The sequence below is a fragment of the Zea mays genome, chromosome 7, assembly GCF_902167145.1.
Source record: "Zea mays cultivar B73 chromosome 7, Zm-B73-REFERENCE-NAM-5.0, whole genome shotgun sequence".
Classification (NCBI taxonomy): domain Eukaryota; kingdom Viridiplantae; phylum Streptophyta; class Magnoliopsida; order Poales; family Poaceae; genus Zea; species Zea mays.
The window spans coordinates 52,660,398-52,681,652 of record NC_050102.1 but is presented as its reverse complement, the minus strand read 5'-3'; the positions used below and the strand labels follow the sequence as shown (position 1 = coordinate 52,681,652).

General features: G+C 51.6%; 1 pseudogene; it reads left to right on the top strand.

Moving 5' to 3' along the window:
- The first annotated feature begins 6,227 nt into the window (after positions 1-6,227).
- LOC103632368 (uncharacterized) overlaps positions 6,228-21,255 on the top strand; it is a 31,219-nt pseudogene continuing 16,191 nt past the window's right edge.

Genomic DNA, 21,255 nt, shown 5'->3' with positions numbered 1-21,255 from the left:
CAGAAATCCGGAGGTGTCTGTCCGGATCGCCAAATGGGCAGCCGAGCTCTCCGGTTACCATATCACCTTTGAGCCTAGGACAGCCATCAAGTCACAAGTCCTGGCAGACTTCATCGTTGACTGGACAGGGCCAATAACGTAGCCGCCCGCGCCTGCAGAGAAGGTGTGGACCATCCACTGCGACGGCGCATGGTGCCATGCGGGGGCAGGCGCAGCTGCAGTCATCACATCACCCACAAGGGTCAAACACAGATACGCAGCACGTCTCAGCTTTGCTTTGGAGTCTGACAGATGCACCAACAATGTAGCAGAGTACGAAGCTGTCATCCTCGGCCTTCGCAAGCTACGGGCACTTGGTGTCACTACCTGCATAATCAAAACAGACTCCAAAGTGGTTGTCAGCCAGGTCGAAAAAGATTATGCAGCAAAATACCCCGCACTCATGCAGTATCTCACGGCTGTCCGCAGTCTTGAGAGACAATTTAAGGGCTTTACCCTGCAGCACGTGGACCGAGCTAAGAACGAGGAGGCCGACGCCTTGGCCAAAGCAGCCGCCAGGGGCGAGGTCTTGCCCTCCGACGTGTTCTACCATGTCATTGGCACGCCAGCCGTCCGTAGTCCAGAGGGCATACAAATAACCAACGACACCGAAGGCCACCACATAGTCAACCTCATCATGACTGAAGATTGGCGGGCACTAATCACCCTGTTCCTGCAGGAATATTACCATCCAAGCGACATCAACGAGGCCAAGCACCTCAAGCACCGAAGCCGGGACTTCGCACTCATTGAGGGCTAGCTTTACAAGAAGGGGGTCAGCCAACCAATGCTTAAATGCATCACTGAGACCGAAGGCATCCAGATCCTGCGCAAAGTCCACAGCGGAACTTGCGGCTCTCATGTGGGGCCTAGGGCCCTCGTTGCCAAGGTGATCCGTCAAGGCTTCTACTGGCCCACTATAATCTGCGCCGCGAATCGGGTCACGAGGTCGTGCGAAGCCTGCCAGAAGTTCTCGCCCCGTTCGGGCAACCCTTCGCAATTCACAAAACTGATCGCCCACATGTGGCCCCTTCAGCGCTGGGGCCTGGACATTGTCAGGACACTACACACGGCCCAAGGGAACCTCAAGTTCACCTTTGTCGCCGTCGAGTATTTTACCAAGTGGATCGAGGCAAGGGCAGTATCCACAATAACATCGAAGACTGCCCAGAAATTCTTCTGGCAAAACATTGTTTGCTGATTCGGAGTCCCGTCCGAGCTCACAGTTGACAACGACAAACAGTTTGATAGTCAGGACTTCAGGGACTTCTGCTTCTTCATTGGCACCAAGCTTGCCTTCGCCTCAGTATATCACCCACAATCTAACGACATCGTGGAGCGCGCCAACGACAAAATTTTCACGGCCATCAAGAAAATGCTTCTCGACGACAAGAAGGGTAAATGCCCCGACCTGCTACCTGAAGCAGTTTGGGCACTCAACACGACCGAGTGCCGGGCGACTGGATTCACTCCTTTCCACCTACTATATGGATCGGAGGCCATGACCCCGCAGGAAATAAAACACGGGTCACCACGGACAAGCGCTTCAGTCGTCCCCGACGTAGACGAACCAACCTCCAAGAACCTCATCGACGGAGACCATGTCTTCGCCTTGCAGGCCCTCAACAAATACCAAGCTCAAACAAAGGCATGGCGCGACCACACAGTTGTCCCAATAGAATTCAACGAAGGGGACCTCGTACTCGTTCGGACAACTCGGACAGAGTCACGGGGCAAGCTAGAGCCAAAGTAGGAGGGTCCCTTCATCGTCAAGACGAAGGCGTCCCCCAGCGCGTACAAGCTAACAACGCCATCCGACGAGGACCTAGAGCATTCCTGGAATATTGATAACATCCGTAAATTTTTTGTTTGAATCCTCAGGGCTAATGCGCCCTTGTACCTCACCAAACAGTATCATTCCGGCCCGCACTCTTTTGCTCCCGGGTGGTGAGGTTTTTAATGAGGCGGAGCCATGTAATATACCCGCCAAAAATCCCCCGCAAAAACTAAGACACAATATGTCGAAAAAGACCGCATCGACGGTCTTCGGCATTCGACCACACCGAAGTCACCGCGAGGGGCAGCGCTGGCCACCCTCGTGTGCGACACTCCGCGCAAAAGTCGCCTAAGGGTGCAGCCGGACTAGCACAATAAGTGCGCAAAATCGAAGTCTTTTCCAAAAGACTCTACGTGCAAAAGTAGCCTAAGGGTGCAGCCGGGCTAAGCACAATAAGTGCGCAAAATTGAAGTCTTCTCCAAAAAGACTCTCCGTGCAAAAGTCGCCTAAGGGTGCAGCCGAAATAATAGGTGCGCAAAATCGAAGTCTTTTCCAAAAGACTCTCCGTGCAAAAGTCGCCTAAGGGTGCAGCCGGAATGATAAGTGCGCAAAATCGAAGTCTTTCCAAAAAGATTCTCCGTGCAAAAGTCGCCTAAGGGTGCACCCGAAATAATAGGCGCGCAAAATCGAAGCCTTTTCCAAAAGACTCTCCGTGCAGAAGTCGCCCACGGGCGCGGCCGGATCAACGAAGGTGCGCAGCCTTATCATACAAATAGCGGTTCCATACACACAGCGAGGGCATCATATATTACATTGGCTCAACCTTCGGGATGATACCCATCTCCCTGTAGTTGAACAACATTATCCTCAGTTCCTCACCCTCAAACAGATTTCGCAGCTCCCCCTCACCTACCCTCACCCCAATCGGCGAGGACAACAATTCTCGCTTACCAGTCCCGTCCACGCGAAGACGACCTCTCTCCACCTCGCTACTATAACGCCTGCCACTTTGCGACAATTCACTCACTCTCCGCTTCGCTACCGCCCTTCGCTGCCTATACCCAGTACTCATGCCCGGGAGTTCCTCGGAACCCTCCGCGCGCGGCAAAGGCTCCGCTGCAGCCACATCCAACGCCGCAAAATAATCCAAGTCTTCATCTGAAGACTCCTCCGTCCACGCAATCGAACTCCCAGAATCATCAGACTCAAAACACTTAGACACAGAGCCAAACGAATTGGCATCAGCAGCCACGGTCGAAGCCACCACAAAAATATCATTGTTAGTAGCGGTTGCGTGCGCAGGCCCAGACCCAAGAACCTGCGCAGCAACCAAGGTTTAGTATCACACAGACAAAATTTACAAACTCCTCAACACCTATTCAGCCACCTTCGAAGGCCCGGCCATAGTTGTTGGGTCTTCGGCCGCTGGCTCGGCAGCCGGTTCGGCCACCACCTTTGGAGCGGCTTCGCCCGTCGGTGCATGGGCTGGTGCGGGGTCTTCGCCGGCTGCAGCGGGCGCAGGGATTGCTGAGGTGCCTTCACCGGCATCCGACGGCGGCACCGGACCGACCTCCGCGGCCTCGGGCAGCGCGCCGTCCAGACCAACAAGGTCCTCGACGTCTTCGGCATGAGCCATCTGCAGCAACAGCACACTCATTTAGCAAAACCACACATACCCACACATACAACCACACAAAAAACAACCTTTACCTGCTCTATCGCCCGGTCGAACCGATCCCTGACCGCCTCTCGGCCGTGCGGACCCCACATCCTATCAAAGAGTGCCCCGCCGACTGCTTCACCACAAGGTCTTCGACCTTGAAGATTTCATGTTCAAAGTTTTCGTCCGCTTGGTCGAAGACCTCGTAATGCCTGCACCCCTCACGGGACAAAGCATTCATGGCCCCCTCGCAGGTGATGAGGGAGGCGAAGGACATGAAACCTGTCACAATGGTCGGGAGCACCAGCAGCTCCTCCTGCAACCATTCAAGGAAGTGAAGGCCCGCTTCTTGGCCAGGCACTTCGAAGTCAGCAGTCCACGCACCCAGCTCGCGGTACGTGTCCACAAACTGCGCGTGCGTCCGCTCGACCTCTGCGCGCGTCGAGGACTCGGCCTTGTCCACGCGGCTGCGCAGGGCGTTGAACCTCGCCTCCAGCTCCTCGGCGCGTTGGCGGGCGAGACTGCCCTCCGCCCACGCCAATTTGGCTTCAGCCTGCGCAGCCTGCGCATCAGCGATGGCCTTGTTCGCCTCCCTCTCCTCCGCTAGCTGGCGCCGGAGATCCGTCTTCTCGACCTCCATGGCGGCCACCTTCTCTGACAGCCTGCGGTTCTTGCTTTCCGCAGCCGACTTCTTCCGCACAGCATCCGCATGCTGTGCCCGGAGACGCTCGACCTCGGCAGCAACGTCCGCAGTCAAGGCACCCGACGCGACGAGATCGGTGAAGTCGGCCGCCTGACAAATAAACCCATGAGACCCGAATCCTCATAAAAACAACAAATATCGAAGTCCAACACAACTTACTTGCTTCAGCTGCTGTGACAGCTGCTGCGATGCTTCCCTCAGTCGCTGAGACATGGAGCCCGCCACGTCCTTAGCGGCAGCGGCCGACAGGATCTCGCCGCTCGCGCAGAAAGTGGCCCACGGGTCCCGCGCGGCACCCTTCGCCCCCACCACCGCAGTTGGCAAAGTGGTCACCACCGGAGGCGGGACAACAATCAGTTGCCCCTCACCCGAACCTGCACCATGATATGAGTTAAAGACTTCATCGAAAAAAAATAACTTACTGACAAAATAATCCTTGACACTGATGTCCGTGCCGAAGTCGGCAATACGTCGCGCCGGTGAAAGCGGCCTTCGTCCTTTCCTGAGTCCGCCCGGGGGTGGCTTGCTCCCGCCAGGGGCGGCAGCCTTCACACTCGCCGCCGCCTTGTTGTGCCCGGGGGCGGCCGGTTTCGCAGCCGCCACCGGTTTGCTACCGCCAGAGGCAGCAGCCTTCGCGCTCCACCGCACCTTTTTCGCCTCGCGCATAGGATCCGCGATCCTGACAACCGCCCGACGTTTATGCGCAGCGTCCTGACGGTCCCTCTCCATCACTGCCGACACAACAACAGCAATATTCCGCCCATAAGGAAAAACCTTCAAGTCGCAAGCCATGCGAGACGTAAAAAAGTCTTTGCCAGCCGCGCGGGGGATTGGAACATTCTTGGGCCATCGACCCCCGGTAACCTCCAGCATTCGCGCCGAAGACTCCTGGAGCTCGGGCGAAGACATCCTTCCCCCGAGGGCTGCGCACGTCCCCATCAAATCCACATCAAAACTTTCAGAGACCCCCACCCCCCACTACAATACCTAATTTTCTCTTCTTAGTGGCCGGGGCAGCATCTTGTGAAGGCCCTTCCTCGGTCATGTCCACCGTTTTCTTCCCGCGGTGGTCGGCAGCGTCCTCCCCGGGATAACCACCGTATGGCAAGCAGTTCAATTCGAAGACCCGATTCAATCTAACATTGGACCCACGGATATCCCAGCTCCGCAGACCTTCTGTCCTCAGCACATAGCGCCCCACAATCCTCGCCGCACCGTCTTCCGCTTCACGCACGAATGTGGCGGGATCCCGGCAATGCAGATCCAACGCAAAGGCTGGACTTCGCACCCGCTGCTCGCCCAGGGAGGGCATCTCGCGAGGGCATACTTCGCCCAACGCCCAGCCATGTGCCAAGGGCCATACCCCATACCCGATAAATTCCTCAACTAAATCGCGCCCGCTACTCATGCGGGCCGCGCACCGAAGGGCTCCTTCGTCTTCATCATCCTCTGCCACCTCAAATTGCGGGTACACCACATAATAATGGGAGTACATCACGGCCACAGGGAGCCCTGGGTGGTCTTTGACTTTGCCTTCGGAAACATAAAACCAGAAATCCCACCAGTTGCCCCACTTATTGCGGGCACAGGGAACTAACTCCACGACTTCGATCGAAGTCTTTCCGGTCCTCGGAGTAAATGTGCACGATCCGAACTGTGCAATCTTATGTCCAATTTTCCTTTTCTGCCAATGCAGACAGTAATATTTGGTGAAGACCTCCACAGAAGGCTGACCACCATACGAGGTTGCCGCCCAGACATACTTCGCCAGGGCCACCACGGCATTCGGAGTCAGCTGGTGGACCTGGACCTCGAATCTCTGTTGGACCTCCGCCACAAAGCGATGTGCAGGCAGACGAAGGCCAGCGGTGAAAAACACCTCAAACACGACCAACTCACCCTCGGGCTCGAGAACCTCCTCTGCCCCCGAGACATGGCCCACTCCGCTGCCAAAATATCCAAGCTGCTGCATGTCCTGCACGCGGACCGAGGAAATCCGCGAAACGCCGAACTCCACCGTATCACCCGGTTGTAGCTCCTCCGCCGCCATGTTGCTCAAGGTATCCTCGGACGATGCGTCGGCCGGCGGCGTATTTGCAGCAGACGAGGAAGAAGACGACATGGCTACGTATCGTCGGCGGCGGCGAGCGGACTGCTTGACGTGGGCCAGATCTCTGACGAGCAGGAGCAAGGAGGGCAGGCGAGCGGGCGAACGGTTTCAAAAGGAGGCTAGGGTTTTGTGGCGCGCAGAAAGAGAACCTGACCCGCGCCACCCCACCCCCTTTTTATACACAGGACGCGACACTTCGGGAAACCCGCAGTCCAACAGTAACGCGTCCGTCAACGGTCACATCAAAAACCCCCATGGAACCACTTCGAGCGAGGGCAGCGTCTCCACCATCTAGCGACGTCTTCGGCACCAGATGACTTAGTCGAACTGGTCCCTCGGAGGGCAAATGATGGGGCGAAGGCGAAGACGCTACCCTTCGCTCCAGCCTTCGTCTAACTCGCTGCACCAACGGAAGCACAACGACCGGCGAGGTCCACCCTTCGTCGTCTACACTACAAGACGAAGGCCTACAACGACCTGGAGGCCCACTTGGGATTCAGCCCATTGTAACAGGCCCTGCACGGAGAAGTGTGTTACGGGCCTAATTTGTAATGGCTTTTCTGTAATGACAGTCTGTAACCCTCCTTTATAGGAATATTCCGGGGATAGTCCAGGTGCCTGAGGGTACTTGCGTCCTTACATCGAGACGTTGGGCACCCAGGCACCTATAAATACCCCTGTACAGTGCCCTTGAGAGGCTGAATTAACAGAGCAATCGCCATCTCGAGTCAAAACCTTCTTTACGTTACTTTCACTCCCTCGTTGGATCAACTTGCCCAGGAGAGCAAGTTCCAACAGTCCTGTTCTTGGGTCACATAATAAACAAAGAAGGATTGGTGGTGGATCCGAAGAAAGTGGTAGACATTCTGAACTGGAAAGCGCCAATAGATGCTCGAGGAATCAAGAGCTTCATTGGAATGGCCAGATATTATCGGCGATTCATTAAAGGGTTTTCGAAGATTGCGAAACCGATGACAGCTTTGCTAGGCAACAAAGTTGAGTTCAAGTGGACCCAAAAATGCCAAGAAGCCTTTGAAACGCTGAAAGAGAAGTTGACTACAGCGCCTATCTTAGTCTTACCTGATGTGCACAAGACCTTCTCAGTGTATTGTGATGCTTGTTACACTGGTTTGGGATGCGTGTTGATGCAAGAGGGAAGAGTTGTGGCTTACTCGTCCCTACAGCTGAAGGTTCATGAGAAGAATTACCCAATCCATGACCCAGAGTTGGCAGCAGCGGTTCACGCACTGAAGACATGGAGGCACTATCTGTACGGACAGAAGTGTGATGTCTACATAGACCACAAGAGTCTGAGGTACATATTCACTCAGTCCGAGTTGAATATGAGACAATGAAGATGGTTAGCGTTGATCAAAGACTATGAATTGGAGATTCATTACCATCCAGACAAAGCGAACCTAGTGGCAGATGCTTTGAGCAGGAAAAGTCAGGTCAATATGATGGTCGCTCATCTGATGCCTTATGAGTTGGCCAAAGAGTTTGACAGGTTGAGCCTCGAATTTCTGAACAGCTTGCGAGGAGTAACAGTTGAGTTAGAGCCCACTTTAGAGCGGGATATCAAAGAAGCACAGAAGAATGATGAGAAGATCAGTGAAATCTGGCAACTGAATCTAGAAGGCAGAGGCAAAGATTTTCGAGAGGATGCAGAAGGTGTGATATGGTTCAAGTACCGTTTGTGTGTTCCCAATGTCCAGTCTATTCAGGAGTTGATCCTCAAGGAAGCTCATGAGACAGCTTATTCCATACACCCTGGAAGTGAGAAGATGTATCAGGATCTGAAGAAGTTCTGGTGGTACAGAATGAAAAGGGAAATCACAGAGCATGTGGCTATGTGTGATAGTTGTCGACGTATCAAGGCAGAGCATCAGAGGCCAGCTGGATTGTTGCAACCATTGCCAATTCCTCAGTGGAAATGGGATGAAATCGAGATGGACTTCATAGTCAGATTGCCCCGCACTCGAGCTGGCTATGATTCAATTTGGGTAGTGTTGGACCGCTTAACCAAGTCAACCCACTTCATACCTGTCAAGACTAACTACAACAGTGCAGTGTTGGCAGAGTTGTACATGTCTCGGATAATTTGTCTCCATGGTGTACCAAAGAAGATAGTGTCAAAGAGAGGAACACAGTTCACCTCTCATTTCTGGCAGCAGTTGCATGAAGCCTTGGGTACACATCTGAATTTCAGTTCAGCTTACCATCCGCAGACAGACAGTCAGACTGAAAGAACTAATCAAATCCTCGAAGACATGTTGAGAGCTTGTGCGTTGCAAGATCAGTCCGGATGGGACAAGAGATTGCCTTATGCAGAATTCTCCTATAACAACAGTTACCAGACCAGCTTGAAGATGTCACCCTTTCAGGCACTTTATGGAAGGAGTTGTAGAACCCCGTTGCAATGGGATCAGCCTAGAGAAAAGCAAGTGTTTGGGCCAGATGTTTTTGCTCGAAGCTAAAGAGAACATCAAGATGGTTTGGGAGAACCTGAAGATAGCGCAGTCAACGCAGCGAAGCTATGCAGACACAAGAAGGAGAGAGCTGAGTTTTGAAGTTGGAGATTTTGTCTACCTGAAGGTATCGCCGATCAGAAGAGTCAGAAGATTCAGAGTCAAAGGCAAGCTAGCACCCCACTATGTTGGTCCGTATCAGATTCTCGCAAAGCGTGGAGAAGTGGCCTATCAGCTCAGTCTGCTAGAAGGTTTGTCCGCAGTGCATGATGTCTTTCATGTGTCTCATTTGAAGAAGTGTTTGTGTGTGCCAGAAGAGCAGTTGCCAGTGGAAGGTCTGGAGGTCCAGGAGGACTTGACCTACATAGAAAAGCTAGCATAGATTCTTGAGACCGTAGACATAGTCACCCGGAGGAAAACTATCAGAATGAGCAAAGTCAGATGGGGTCACCACTCTAAGGAAGAAGCAACCTGGGAGCGTGAAGATGATCAGATGGCCAAGTATCCTGAACTCTTTGATGACCAACCTTGAATCTCGAGGGCGAGATTCTTTTAAGGGGGATAGGTTTGTAACGCCCTGAATTTGGGGGTAGCACTTTTTCTTCTTTAATACTCACTAAATTCAGGCGTTACTCTCTTTTTCTCTTCCCGCTTCGCTCCTTCCTTCCCAAATTCAAAGCAGTATAGCGACTGGTGTCAGTATCGTGTGTAAACAAAAACCTAAGTTGTCATGGGTGTTGCATCATGCCGAAGCATATCTCTTTTGTTTGATGTCATGTTTAATCACACATTCGTCTCGTCTCGTTACAGATTTCGTTTCGCATTTGGGATTCCGATCAGTGGTTGTGCGTGTCGTGAGATTTTGACCTGCGACGCGACCCAGCCCGGCCCAGCCCGGCCTGGCCCAGCTTGGCCCGGCCCTGGCTCGCGCGCCCCTGGAGCCCTGCCTCTCCCCATACGCGCGCCCCCTCCCTTCTCTTCCTTTCTCTCATTCAATTCTCCCGCGCAGCAACTTCCTCTCCTCCACCTCTCTCTCTTTTCTCCCTGTGGTGCCCTAGGATTTGGAGACGGTAATCGCCGGATTTGGATCCCCGAGGTGAGCTCCCCTCCCCTCTCTCTCTCCCGCTTCCTCCCCTTCTCTCCCCTGCGCATGACCCCGCCCTTCCCCTCGCGCGCGCGTCCCTGCGCGCGGCTCCCTGGCGCGGCGGTGCGGCCCCTCTCCGGCCCCCTGGCGTGGCGGCACGGCCCCACCCCGGCTCCACCGCGTGACGCGTGGCCCTGTTCCGGCTTTCCAGGCCCCGGCAGCGCGGCTCCTTAGCCCCGGTGGAGCGGCTCCCCGTCCCCCTCTCGCGTGGCCCCTCGGCCCCCTGCGCGGCCGGCTCCCCGGCGCCCCCTGCGCGCAGCCCCTGCCCCCCGGCAGCATGGTCCTCGGCGCGGCCCCTCGCGGCTTGCCCAGCGCGTTCCCGCGCGCGCAGCCCTAGTGCGCGCGACGATCAAATTTTAGTTTAATTGGTTTTGAATTTAGTTTAATGAACGTGTTGCGTCGCGCGCTTCGTCGCACGACAAATGAGTTTAATTTTAGATTTATTAGTGTGGTGTGTCGCGCGCTTCGTCGCACGACGAGTTGGATTAATTTTGGTTATTTAGCGTGCTACGTCGCGCGCTTCGTCGCTCAGTGATTTATTTAATTTCATACCTTGTTAATATGCTGTCGCGTGCTTCATCGCGCGGCAAATTAGTTTGATTTCAGATTCTATTAATGTGTTGCGTCGCGTGCCTCGTCGCGCGACGATTCTTTTTAATTCCACATTATTTAAGGTGTGGCGTCGCGCGTCCAGTTGCGCGGCGTTTCGTTTTAAATTCAGTTTGGATGACGTATACTGTCGTGCGTTTCATCGCGCGACGCTTGACGTTATTTTTATAATTAATGCAAGTGTCTCGTTGCGCGCTCCGTCGCGCGACGAGTCGTTTATTTCTTAATTCAATTTAAGTGTTGTGTCGCGCGTTTCACCGCGCGACAACCTTTTTAATTTTACTCTGATCTGCTTATGATGATTAAATACGGAACATGACTTTATCCTATGCATAGCACGATGGTCAAATTAATAATGTTCTGTTTAGACGAGCACTCTGATTTATAATCGCGTAACGTGATCGCTTTTCGACCGTAGCCTCGATCGTTACTCTTTCTTTCTTGCTTAGTCGTAGGTGTGAGCCCTGCGCTGAGCTTCTGCTTATTTATTATATTCTATTGTATGGTGTACTGTTCTTTCGTATAAAATGTGTGGAATATATGTTTGAACTTGTATAGATAACGTTTAGTTGGTGGAGTCCGAAGGAGTTGCAGGTGAAGACCCTGAGCAGCAGTAGGTTGGTGAAGGCAAGTGTCCCTTGACCCATATATGCCCTACTCATTCTTATAATTCACTCCCCGCATTTACAGAGTTTATACCTAAGGATTGACTAGCTTTTGTTTATCTTGTCCTTGTTTACCTGTTTTGGTTGGGTTATTTTGGTTTAGCTATATGCTAGTGCTTCACATTAATCAATAACCATGATGAGATTATCTATGATACGATGTTTTCCATTTTGATTATGATGATGGTACTATGGCATTTAAGGGGACTCGAGCTGTTTCTCGAGTGCCTCTCCATAAGGACTGGTTCGTTGGATGACTGCCCGGGAAAATAGTGCAACCATGAGGGTGGAGTGGGACGTCCTTAGCTGAGTAATTAGAGGAACTGAGGTGTAGTTGGCTTCGTCGTCATGCCGTTAATGGGGCTCGGTGTATGTGGCTCGCTCTGCCAAGGTTGGTTCGCCCTTGGGGAGGAGTGCGGTGCATTTAGGAAACCTAACGGGCGGCTACAGCCCCAGGAAATCTTTGTAAAGGCTACGTAGTGAAACCCTGCCTATTCACCTTGGTAGTGTTTAAGGGTTTGATCGGCACGAGCCAAGAGGGAATCACGGCTTGTGGGTAAAGTGCGCAACCTCTGCAGAGTGTTATGAAACTGATATATCAGTCGTGCTCGCGGTTATGAGCGGCCAAGGGAGCTCCATTGATTAGAGATACTTGATCAGAGATGTTTGGTTTACAAGTGGTGATGAGGATGACGGTTTTGGTTATGACTATGGTAATGGTAAGTGGTATTCTTTCCGTTTAGAAAGGGTACATTGGGTTAATAACTTAGGTTAATGCTAAAACCTGGCTTCTACTAGTAATAATAACCTGACCAACTAAAAGCAACTGCTTGACTAAACTCCACATAAAGCTAGTCCACTACAGCCAAACAGGACATATTGCTGAGTATGTTGATGTGTACTCACCCTTGCTTTACACACCAAACCCCCCAGGATGTCCGCGTTGCAACCACTGCTCAAGTGAAGATGAAGTCGTGGAGGAGGACTTCCAGGAGTTCCAAGAATACGATGAGTTCTAGGCGTGGGTTAGAGGCAAACCCCCAGTCGGCTGCCTGTGTAGGCCGTGTGTATCTACGTTTCTTTTCCGCACTTTGATAATTGTTAAAGACTATGTGGATGTCCCAGACATCATGATGTAATCGACTATTATACCTTCTTTTATGTTATTATTTGAGCATTGTGTGATGATGTCCAGTTATGTAACTGCTGTGTACGTGAATTGTTGATCCTGACACGTACATGGTTCACATTCGGTTTGCCTTTTAAAACCGGGTGTGACACACATATTACTTGGCAGTCATGTGCTTCCACATACCATAAATTTAATGTTGAAGGATATAGGACGATTTCCTGATGTTGCAGAAGTAGTGGATAGTGCAAAGAGAATTTGTAGATTCTTCTATAATCATAATAGGTGATAGTTCAATTCTGTTTTGTCATATTTCATTGTTGTTTTATCATAATTCGTATCCATTGCTGTTGTTGCTGCCTTTTTATTTTCCTAGCTGTCGCCCTTAACCCTGAAGCGCTATATACTTCCAAAATGGCAAGAAAACCTGTGATACCCGGTTTGCAAAGAAGAGAAGTTGGGGGTTGTTCTTTTAGTTTTTTTCTTCCTCATCCGGTTGTTGTTTTGGGGATTTGGAATTTGTGGAAAACATTCACAATTATGGCAGTAGAATTTATTTGGTTTGGCGCTGGCGATGGGGTCGGGAGCTGTCGCGTGGGCTAGTTGGGCCGCGGTTGGAGATTCGGCCCATTATTCCTCCCAAACCCTAGCCGCCCTCCCTCCTAACCCCCTCCCCCTTTGTGCAGCCGCCCCCCCCACTTCCCCCCACACCTTGGCCGCCGCCCCCCCTCCCATCTCCTCCTCTCTCAATCCTTGAAGCCACACCACCATACCCTAGCCGCCCCCCCAATCTCCTCCTCCCAAGGTGCCAATCCTTGCCGCTCGGATCATCGTCACGTGGTGCGAATCTTCAATCGTTTTGGTGGAGGGAAGAAGGGAGGAAGGAAAGGGGGAGAATCCAAGGTGGTGGACTTCCGGATCATTCTTAGGGATTTGCCCAAACTTCCGGTGAAGGCAAGTAAAACTGTGATGGTTATTCCGTCTGTCAGATGAGGAGTCTTATACTTGATTATGTTGTGCTATTGTGTTCATATTCATATTTTTTTTGAGTACCATCATTTGAAATGTTCATGTTTCATGGATTTCATATGTTGAGTTTGAGGTTTGATTATGTTACTCAAGTGGTTGTTATGTGGAATGGGTGGAAGTATATGTCTAGCACATTTTTATTTGGGAAGAACTCATGATGTTGTCATGCATAATGCACTCATCATCCATTGCATTGAAGTTTCGTCGCGATCTTATGGTCCGACCGTACCGGTACATTGAGCATCATATGTTGCCCGAGAAGGGGTATGGTGCAGCTTCATATCCTTAGTGATATGGAGGCAGAAGTCATTATTGCATCTGTAGGCATGTGCATTCATGGGAGAGGTGTGGAATCTATTATGTGGATGTGGTTAATTTGGACTTGTGCATGGTGATTCTTCTTGGCGTTAAGAATTTAGTTATTTGTTTACTTGCTGCAATTTACTGTTCAAAAGAAAGAAAGGAGTTCTGAACCATGTGGTTGTGTAAGCACAGTTGATTTACAATGTCCTATTTGTTGTTGTTATGTTTACTTGCTGAGATGTATTATCTCACACCTTGCATTGTTTGATGCAGGCACCTAATTTCTGCTTTGGGAATAGAGGGATGTAGCAGCACGGCCACTACACCTTTAATAAAGGAATCACCATTTAATAATGTTGTTAATCAGAATTGGTCAAGTCTAGTGATTTGCCTTGTTCTTGGTTGAGCGTTTATCTTGGGGTGGGCTGAGTTCCTCATCCCATTTGTTTTGCTTCAGTTGGGGCATAAATGAGTTTACCACTTTGCATTTAGCTTCTACTATGTGAATTATATGTCTTTATATCCTGTATGAACTTCATGTTTTCCCCTCCTTGTTATGTTAGTTTCAAAGGAGATGCTGCCGGATTTTGCTATATTTCCTTTCTTTATTACGCCTCTTGTGTTGAGTAAGTTAGGTGGGTGGGGTTTTTGGTAATATCCATTGTGTGTGACCAGTGGGGTGTTACAGTTGGTATCAGAGGATAGGCTGTAGGTCCTAGCAAGTGGGGTAATAATAAATTGACACACTGCACATGTAGGATGGGATTTCTGGCTTGCTATTGATATGTTATGTTATTGTATGTGCTAGTTTGGCATTATCTGAAGAGATGTTATGCCAATCTTATTTACTTATTATTCTCATCCCTGTGGCTGCATCTATGCCGCCTCGTAGGGCTCGGAGTAGTCCGCAAGCTCCTAGTGGGGACTCGATGAGTCCGGCGGCAATGTTAGCTGCGATGCAGGCCATGCAGCAGGAGTTGGCCCTTCTGAGGCAAGCCATTCCTGTCACCCCTGCGGGTGCTGCTCAGGGTGCTGGAGGTGGAGAAGTGCCCGGGGGCGCTGTTCCAGGTGGCGGGGCCGAGGTGCCTCTTTCAGTCAGTGGTCTTTCTCTGATGCAGTGGATGGGCATGAAGTTGGATTCTTTTGATGGCAGTGGTACTCCGGTCGAGGCGGCAGATTGGTTGACTTATGTGGAGGATAAGATGAATGTCTTCGAGATTGCATATGGAGATCGGGTTCGCTTTGGCACTCAGCTGCTAAAGGGAGAGGCGCAAATTTGGTGGAGAGGCGTGCAGGCAGCGCACTCCTCCTCACCAGGAGTCCTATCTTGGGATGTTTTCATCAGGCAGTTTGAAAGGAGATTCTACCCGGTCACCTTTCTGGAGAAAATGAAGATTGACTTGCAGTCCTACAAGCAGGAGAAGAAGACTGTCACAGAGTATGAGGTGGGCTTCAACAAGATGGTCCGCTTTGTCCCTCATGTGGCTTATAATGAGATGGAGAAGGCGAGCCAGTTCCGTCAGGGTCTGAAGCCTTCTATCAGGCATGCACTGGGGGCCTTTCCGTTGGTGGACTTCCGTACCACGGTGGAGCAGGCACTGGGTGTGGAGATGCAACACCAGTATACCATGGAGTCGCAGAAGTCTTCGGGTGTTGATCAGCCTCGTAGCCAGGATGCAAGGAGGGGCAACACTGGAGGTCCAGCCCACAAGAGGGGCAAGTCTCAGCATCAGCGCCACCATCCTTACCGTGGCAAATCTTCTGACTCGGGTACTTCGGGAGGAAGTACTCAGAGGTTTCGGGCCGTTCCTAAGCCCGGGCTGGGGCTGGTGTGTTTCCGCTGTGGTGATGCGCATCGCCGTGCAGAGTGCCAGTGGAGTGGCAGGTGTTCTATCTGCAGTCAGGACCATAAGGATGTGGTGTGTAGGAGGAATCCTAATGGGAAGCTCAGATGGGAGCCGGTGACTTCCTCCTCTTCTCAGGGCACCATCAACATGATGTCAAGTGCTGAGTAGCAGTTTTCAGTTCCTCTTCCTCCGCAGCAGCTCTATGTGCCTGGGACTTCTCAGTTCGTGCCGATGCAGGGTTTTCCACAGTATCAGGCCGCGCCTACTCCTGCACCGTCTACTCCTATGCTGTCTCAGTTTGGAGCTCTGCGCCTGCCTCATCCAGTGGCTCAGTGGGGTTCTTCTGTTAATTTCACTCCGGGGGCTTCCTCTTCTGCGGGTATTTCTGGAGCTTATGTGCTACCCGCTACGGATGGCAGGGAGCAAGGAGACGTGGTGACAGGTACGATTTCAGTTGATTCGTTTGCAGCCCATGCTCTTTTTGACTCTGGCGCTAGCTATTCGTTTGTTTCGGAGGATTTTGTGTCGCGGGCTGGTCTTTCGGTGCAGAGGTTGGGTCACCCAATTTTGGTTAGATCTGCTAATGGCTCCATTAGTAGCTGTTCAGTTTGTCAGGGGTGTTCCGTCATTCTTGCTGATGAGGTCTTTTCGGCCAATCTGGTGGTGATTTCCTTGGGGGTATTCGATGTTATCTTGGGTATGGATTGGTTATCCCAGTATCGCGCGGTTATATCCTGCTTCTGGAAGACAGTGTTATTGCAGGCGCCGTCGGGTAAGAAGGTGGTATTCTTGGGAAGTTCCCCGAAGTTCATGTTATCCTTGTTGGCGCAATTGCTTCCTGATCGCCGGTCAAGGAAGTCGGGGGTCTTTTTCTCCATGGTGGTGGAGGGTGAGGCTGCCTTGCGGGTGCAGGACATCCGGGTGGTGTGTGACTTTGCTGACGTGTTTCCGGCAGAGCTTCCAGGCATTCCTCCGGAGCGCGATGCAGCATTTGAGATTAAGCTGATCCCGGGTACGCAGCCTATTCATAAGGCCCCGTATCGAATGGCCCCAAAGGAGCAGATTGAATTGAAGCAGCAATTGGATGATCTGCTGGCTAAGGGTTTCATTAGGCCTAGCAGGTCTCCATGGGCTTCCCCAGTATTGTTTGTTGAGAAGAAGGATAAGAGCAAGCGGTTGTGTGTGGATTATCGCGCTTTGAATCAAGTGACAATCAAGAATAAATATCCGCTTCCCCGAATTGAGGTCCTCTTTGAGCAGTTGAGGGGTGCCCAGGTGTTCTCCAAAATTGATTTGAACTCTGGTTATCATCAATTGAGGATTCGTGAGGAGGATATTGAGAAGACCGCCTTTTGCACCAGGTATGGGCATTATGAGTTCATAGTCATGTCTTTTGGCTTAACTAATGCCCCTGCTGCCTTTATGAAAGCAATGAATAGGATGCTGCAAGAATTCCTGGACGATTTTGTGGTCGTGTTCCTGGATGATATTTTGATTTATTCAAAGACTGAGGCCGAGCATGAACAACATCTCCGTCTCGTTCTGGGTGCCCTAAGGAAGAATCAATTCTATGGCAAGTTTAAGAAGTGTGCCTTTTGGCTATCCGAAGTGGCTTTCCTGGGGCACGTGATTAATCAGCAGGGTATTGCGGTTGATCCCAAGAATGTTGCGGCTGTGGTGGAGTGGAAGAGACCTTCTAGTGTCTCTAAAATCCGGAGTTTCTTGGGGCTTGCTGGGTATTATCGGCGCTTCGTACCAAATTTTTCCAGCATTGCTAAGACTTTGACTAGGCTCTTGGAGAAGGGTGTTCCCTTCGTCTGGTCCGGCGATTGTGAGGTCAGTTATCAGTCACTTGTAACACCCTGAATTTGGGGGTATAAAATTTCTTTGCTCATATTCACAAATTCAGGTGTTACTTCCCTTTTCTCATCCTTCCTCATTCTTTTCTTTCTCATTTCTATAGGAGAAAAGTGCTTATTTTATTTGTAATTATAGTTTAATAGGTTAAACCCTAAGGGAGTATGAATTGTTGCATCATGTTGAACCCTAGATTTCACTTTTGCTTGGTGCATAATTCTTGGAAAGTCTAATTTGAATTTGTGGTTTATTTGGATTTGAATCAAATAGAGAAAATAAAAAGAAAAGAGAAAACAATTCCAGAATAAAAAGAAAAGAGAAAGAAGCCCACTCCCCCGCCCCCCTCAGCCTTTCGGCCCAGCTAAGCCCATCCCGCGCGCGCGCCTCTCTCCCCCCCGCTCTCTCTGCCATGGCGGGCCCGCCCGTCAGCGCGGCCGCCTTCCGCGCGCCCGCCCCCGCTTTCCCCTCTCTCTCTGCTCGCGGGCCCGGCTTGTCAGCCCCGTCGTCCTCGCGTAACCGCCGCCCGAGCTGCGCGCGGCCGCCTTCTCCGCGCCCACGTCGCGTGTGGAGCTCGCAACCGCCCCGCCCCTGGCCACTTGGGCCCAGAGCCCCACTCGCCCTCTCCCCCTCCCTCATTTGCGCTCCAGCAGACCCCTCTTCCACCTCCCCCTCGCTGCGCGCACGCCAGAGCACCGCCGCCACAAATCCCCGCCGTCCCGAGCTCGTTTCCCGGCCGCCGTCGGAGCTCCGCCGTGTCCGTTGCCACGGTGAGCTTCGCCCCGGCGTCCGCAACCTGGGACGCGCCCCAATTCCCTCTCCCCCTCCCTATTTCTCTCTGCCCGCGCTCACCCGCTGTTCCCCGTGCAGCCGCGGAGGTCCGCCACCGTCGCCCCGGGCCACCGTCGCGCCATTGCCGCCGCCGAGGAGTCCCCGAAGCCCGCCTTGAGGTAAGGAATCTCTCCCGCCCCTATCGACCCGTGTATTGCCTTCTGTTGCGCTTAATTCCTCGCCGGAGTCGTTTTATGCCGCCGCCGAGCCGCTCCGCCGTGAACCGCCCCCCTCCGGTGCCCCTGCCCCGACCCAGACCCCACCAGAGGATTCCCTGTGCCCTCCCCAACCTTCCCGGCCGCTCAGGTCGCCTCGGAGGCCCGCCAAATGCCCGCGCCCCTCGTCTCCGGCGAGTCCTCCGCCGCGGGGACGAGCGCCGCCGCCCCAGCTAGCCGTAGGAGAAGCCCAGGCCGGCCACCCGATCCCCACCGTCCGTCCCAGATCGGGCGGTCCCGTTTTAATTAGGCCGAGCCTAATCCCGGCCGTCCGCCGGAGATCCAGCGGCCCAGGCCCGCTTCCCCCACACCCCGCCTCCCTGCCAGTTGGGCCCCGCCTGTCAGCCCGCCCGCGCGCTCGCTCTGCCCCCCGGCCCCGCCTGTTAGCCCGCCCGCGCGCTCGCGCTGCCCGCCAGCCCCGCCTGTCAGCCACGTGCTCGCGCTGCCCGCCCGGCCCCGCCTGTCAGCCGCTCAGGCCGCCGCGCGCTCGCGTGCCCGCCCGCAGGATCTAATCCTGGCCGTTCGCCTTAGATCTGACGGCCGTAGTAGCCCGATACCCCTTCGCCCGCGCGTTTTCTTAAAGAGACCCCCGGTTTTCTGGAATTTGAACCCGCCGTCCCTGGTTTCTCTCAGTTAGGTCCCTGGACCTTTTATTTAATTCAAAATAGGTATTTAGGGTATATTTTTAACCCCTAAACTTGTAAAATTCATAACTTTGTCATATGAACTCCAAATTAGGTGCTTCAAATTGCAAAATGCTCATGATGTTTTTGTCTATCTATTTAAACAATGTTTCCCTGCTGTTTTCATGTACCAATTAATGGTTAATCATTAGGATAGGATTAAGGTAATTGGAACCCTATTTGAGATAATTAGAAATTGGTAGACTTTAATAAAAGTTGGAGTACTTAAGTTTATGGACTTAAACACCTAAGTTTAGAAACTTAAAACCAGGTAATGATTTAATCCCACCACTGACTTAAACCTGATTAGTGGATAATGAATCACTTTGTATAGTCCTCTACCCCAGACCTAGGGAACACCAGAGTGCCTATCCCTTTTCTACTATGAACTTGTGATCTCTTTGCTGCATATGTTTGGTATGTTGCTTTTTGTTTGTTATCTTCCCAAGTGCATAGTGTGAATGATTACTTTACGTAGACAACGAGCAGTCTGTGTTTCCCGAGGAAGTTGCAGAGGAAGTCCCTGATCAGCAGTTTGGTGAAGGCAAGTGTCCTCTGTCCCATTATGTCCTATTCATTTATAACTTACTACCCTGCATTACTTACTTGAAACCTAAGGATTGACTAGCTTTACACTTTACTTTATCCTTGATGACCTTATGGGCTGTTATGGTTAGCACTCTGCTATTGCCTTAACTTAATCAATGAACATGATGTGACTATTTATGATACTGTTATCCTGATGATGTTGATGACCTTGTGATACTCTAGGGGGCTCAGGCTGTTTCCTGAGTACCTCTCCGTAAGGACTTGTTCGTTGAGAGACCACCCGGGATAACAGTACAACCATGAGGGTGAAATGGGATGCCCTTAGCTGATTAATTAGATGAACTAGAGGTGTAGTTGCTTAGCCGTCGTGCCGTCAATGGGGTCCAGGCACAGTGCTTGCTCTGCCGAGGCTGAGTGCCGAGGTTCTTTCGTTTTGCTCTTTGTTAGTCACTCTCCTGCGGGGAGGGGTACTGTGTTTATCAAACTGGAGAAACCTAACGGGCAGCTATGATCTCTAGGGAATCTTTGTAAAAGCTACGTAGTGATGCCCTGCCGGACCACCTAGGTAATGGTCAATGGGGATTAGCTCTCCCCGGGTAGAAAGGGGATCATGTCTCATGGGTAAAGTGTGCAACCTCTGCAGAGGGTAGTGAAACTGGTATATCAGCCGTGCTCACGGTTAAGAGCAGCCTTGGGATCCTCTTTGATTAGAGATACAGATGGTTCGAGATACAAGGATTATGTTATGGTTTTGGTTCGACTATGATGATGTTGTTCCTCGATGAGGAAATGGTTTACGGGTTGGTTAATGCTAAAATCTGGCTCCTACTAATGATAAATACTTGACCAACTAAAAGCAACTGCTTGAGCCTAACCCCACATAAAGCTAGTCCACTTCAGCCAAACGGGACATTTGCTGAGTACGTTGATGTGTACTCATCCTTGCTTTACCACAAAACACCAGGTTGTCCGCATTGTAATCACTGCTCAGGAGAAGGCGAAGTCGTGGAAGGAGACTTCCAGGAGTTTCAAGACTACGACGAATTCTAGGTGTGGGTTGGTGGCAACCCCCAGTCAGCTGCCTGTGGAGGCTTTATCTTTACTGCGTTTCGCTAGCACTTTGATTTACCTATTAAGACGATGACTATGTGGATGTCTATGACTCTGTGATGTAATAAGTTAATACTCTTTTATGTTATTATTCGAGCATTGTGCGATGATGTTCATTTATGTAATTGCCGTGTACGTGAGTTCTGATCCTAGCACGTACATAGTTCGCATTCGGTTTGCCTTCCAAAACCGGGTGTGACATCATTGAAGAGCAAGTTGGTGGACGCCCCTATCCTAGCTTTGCGTGAGAGCGGTAAGCGTTTCACAGTTTATACGGATGCTTCGCGTATTGGTCTTGGCTGTGTGCTGATGCAGGAAGGCAGAGTGATTGCTTATGGCTCAAGGCAGTTGAGGAAGCATGAGGGGAATTATCCAACTCATGATCTGGAATTGGCCGCGGTTGTTTTTGCTCTTAAGTCGTGGAGGCATTACCTTTATGGCGAGACGTGTGACATTTTCACCGATCACAAAAGTCTCAAGTATATTTTTACTCAGAAGGAGCTGAATTTGAGGCAGCGTCGGTGGCTGGA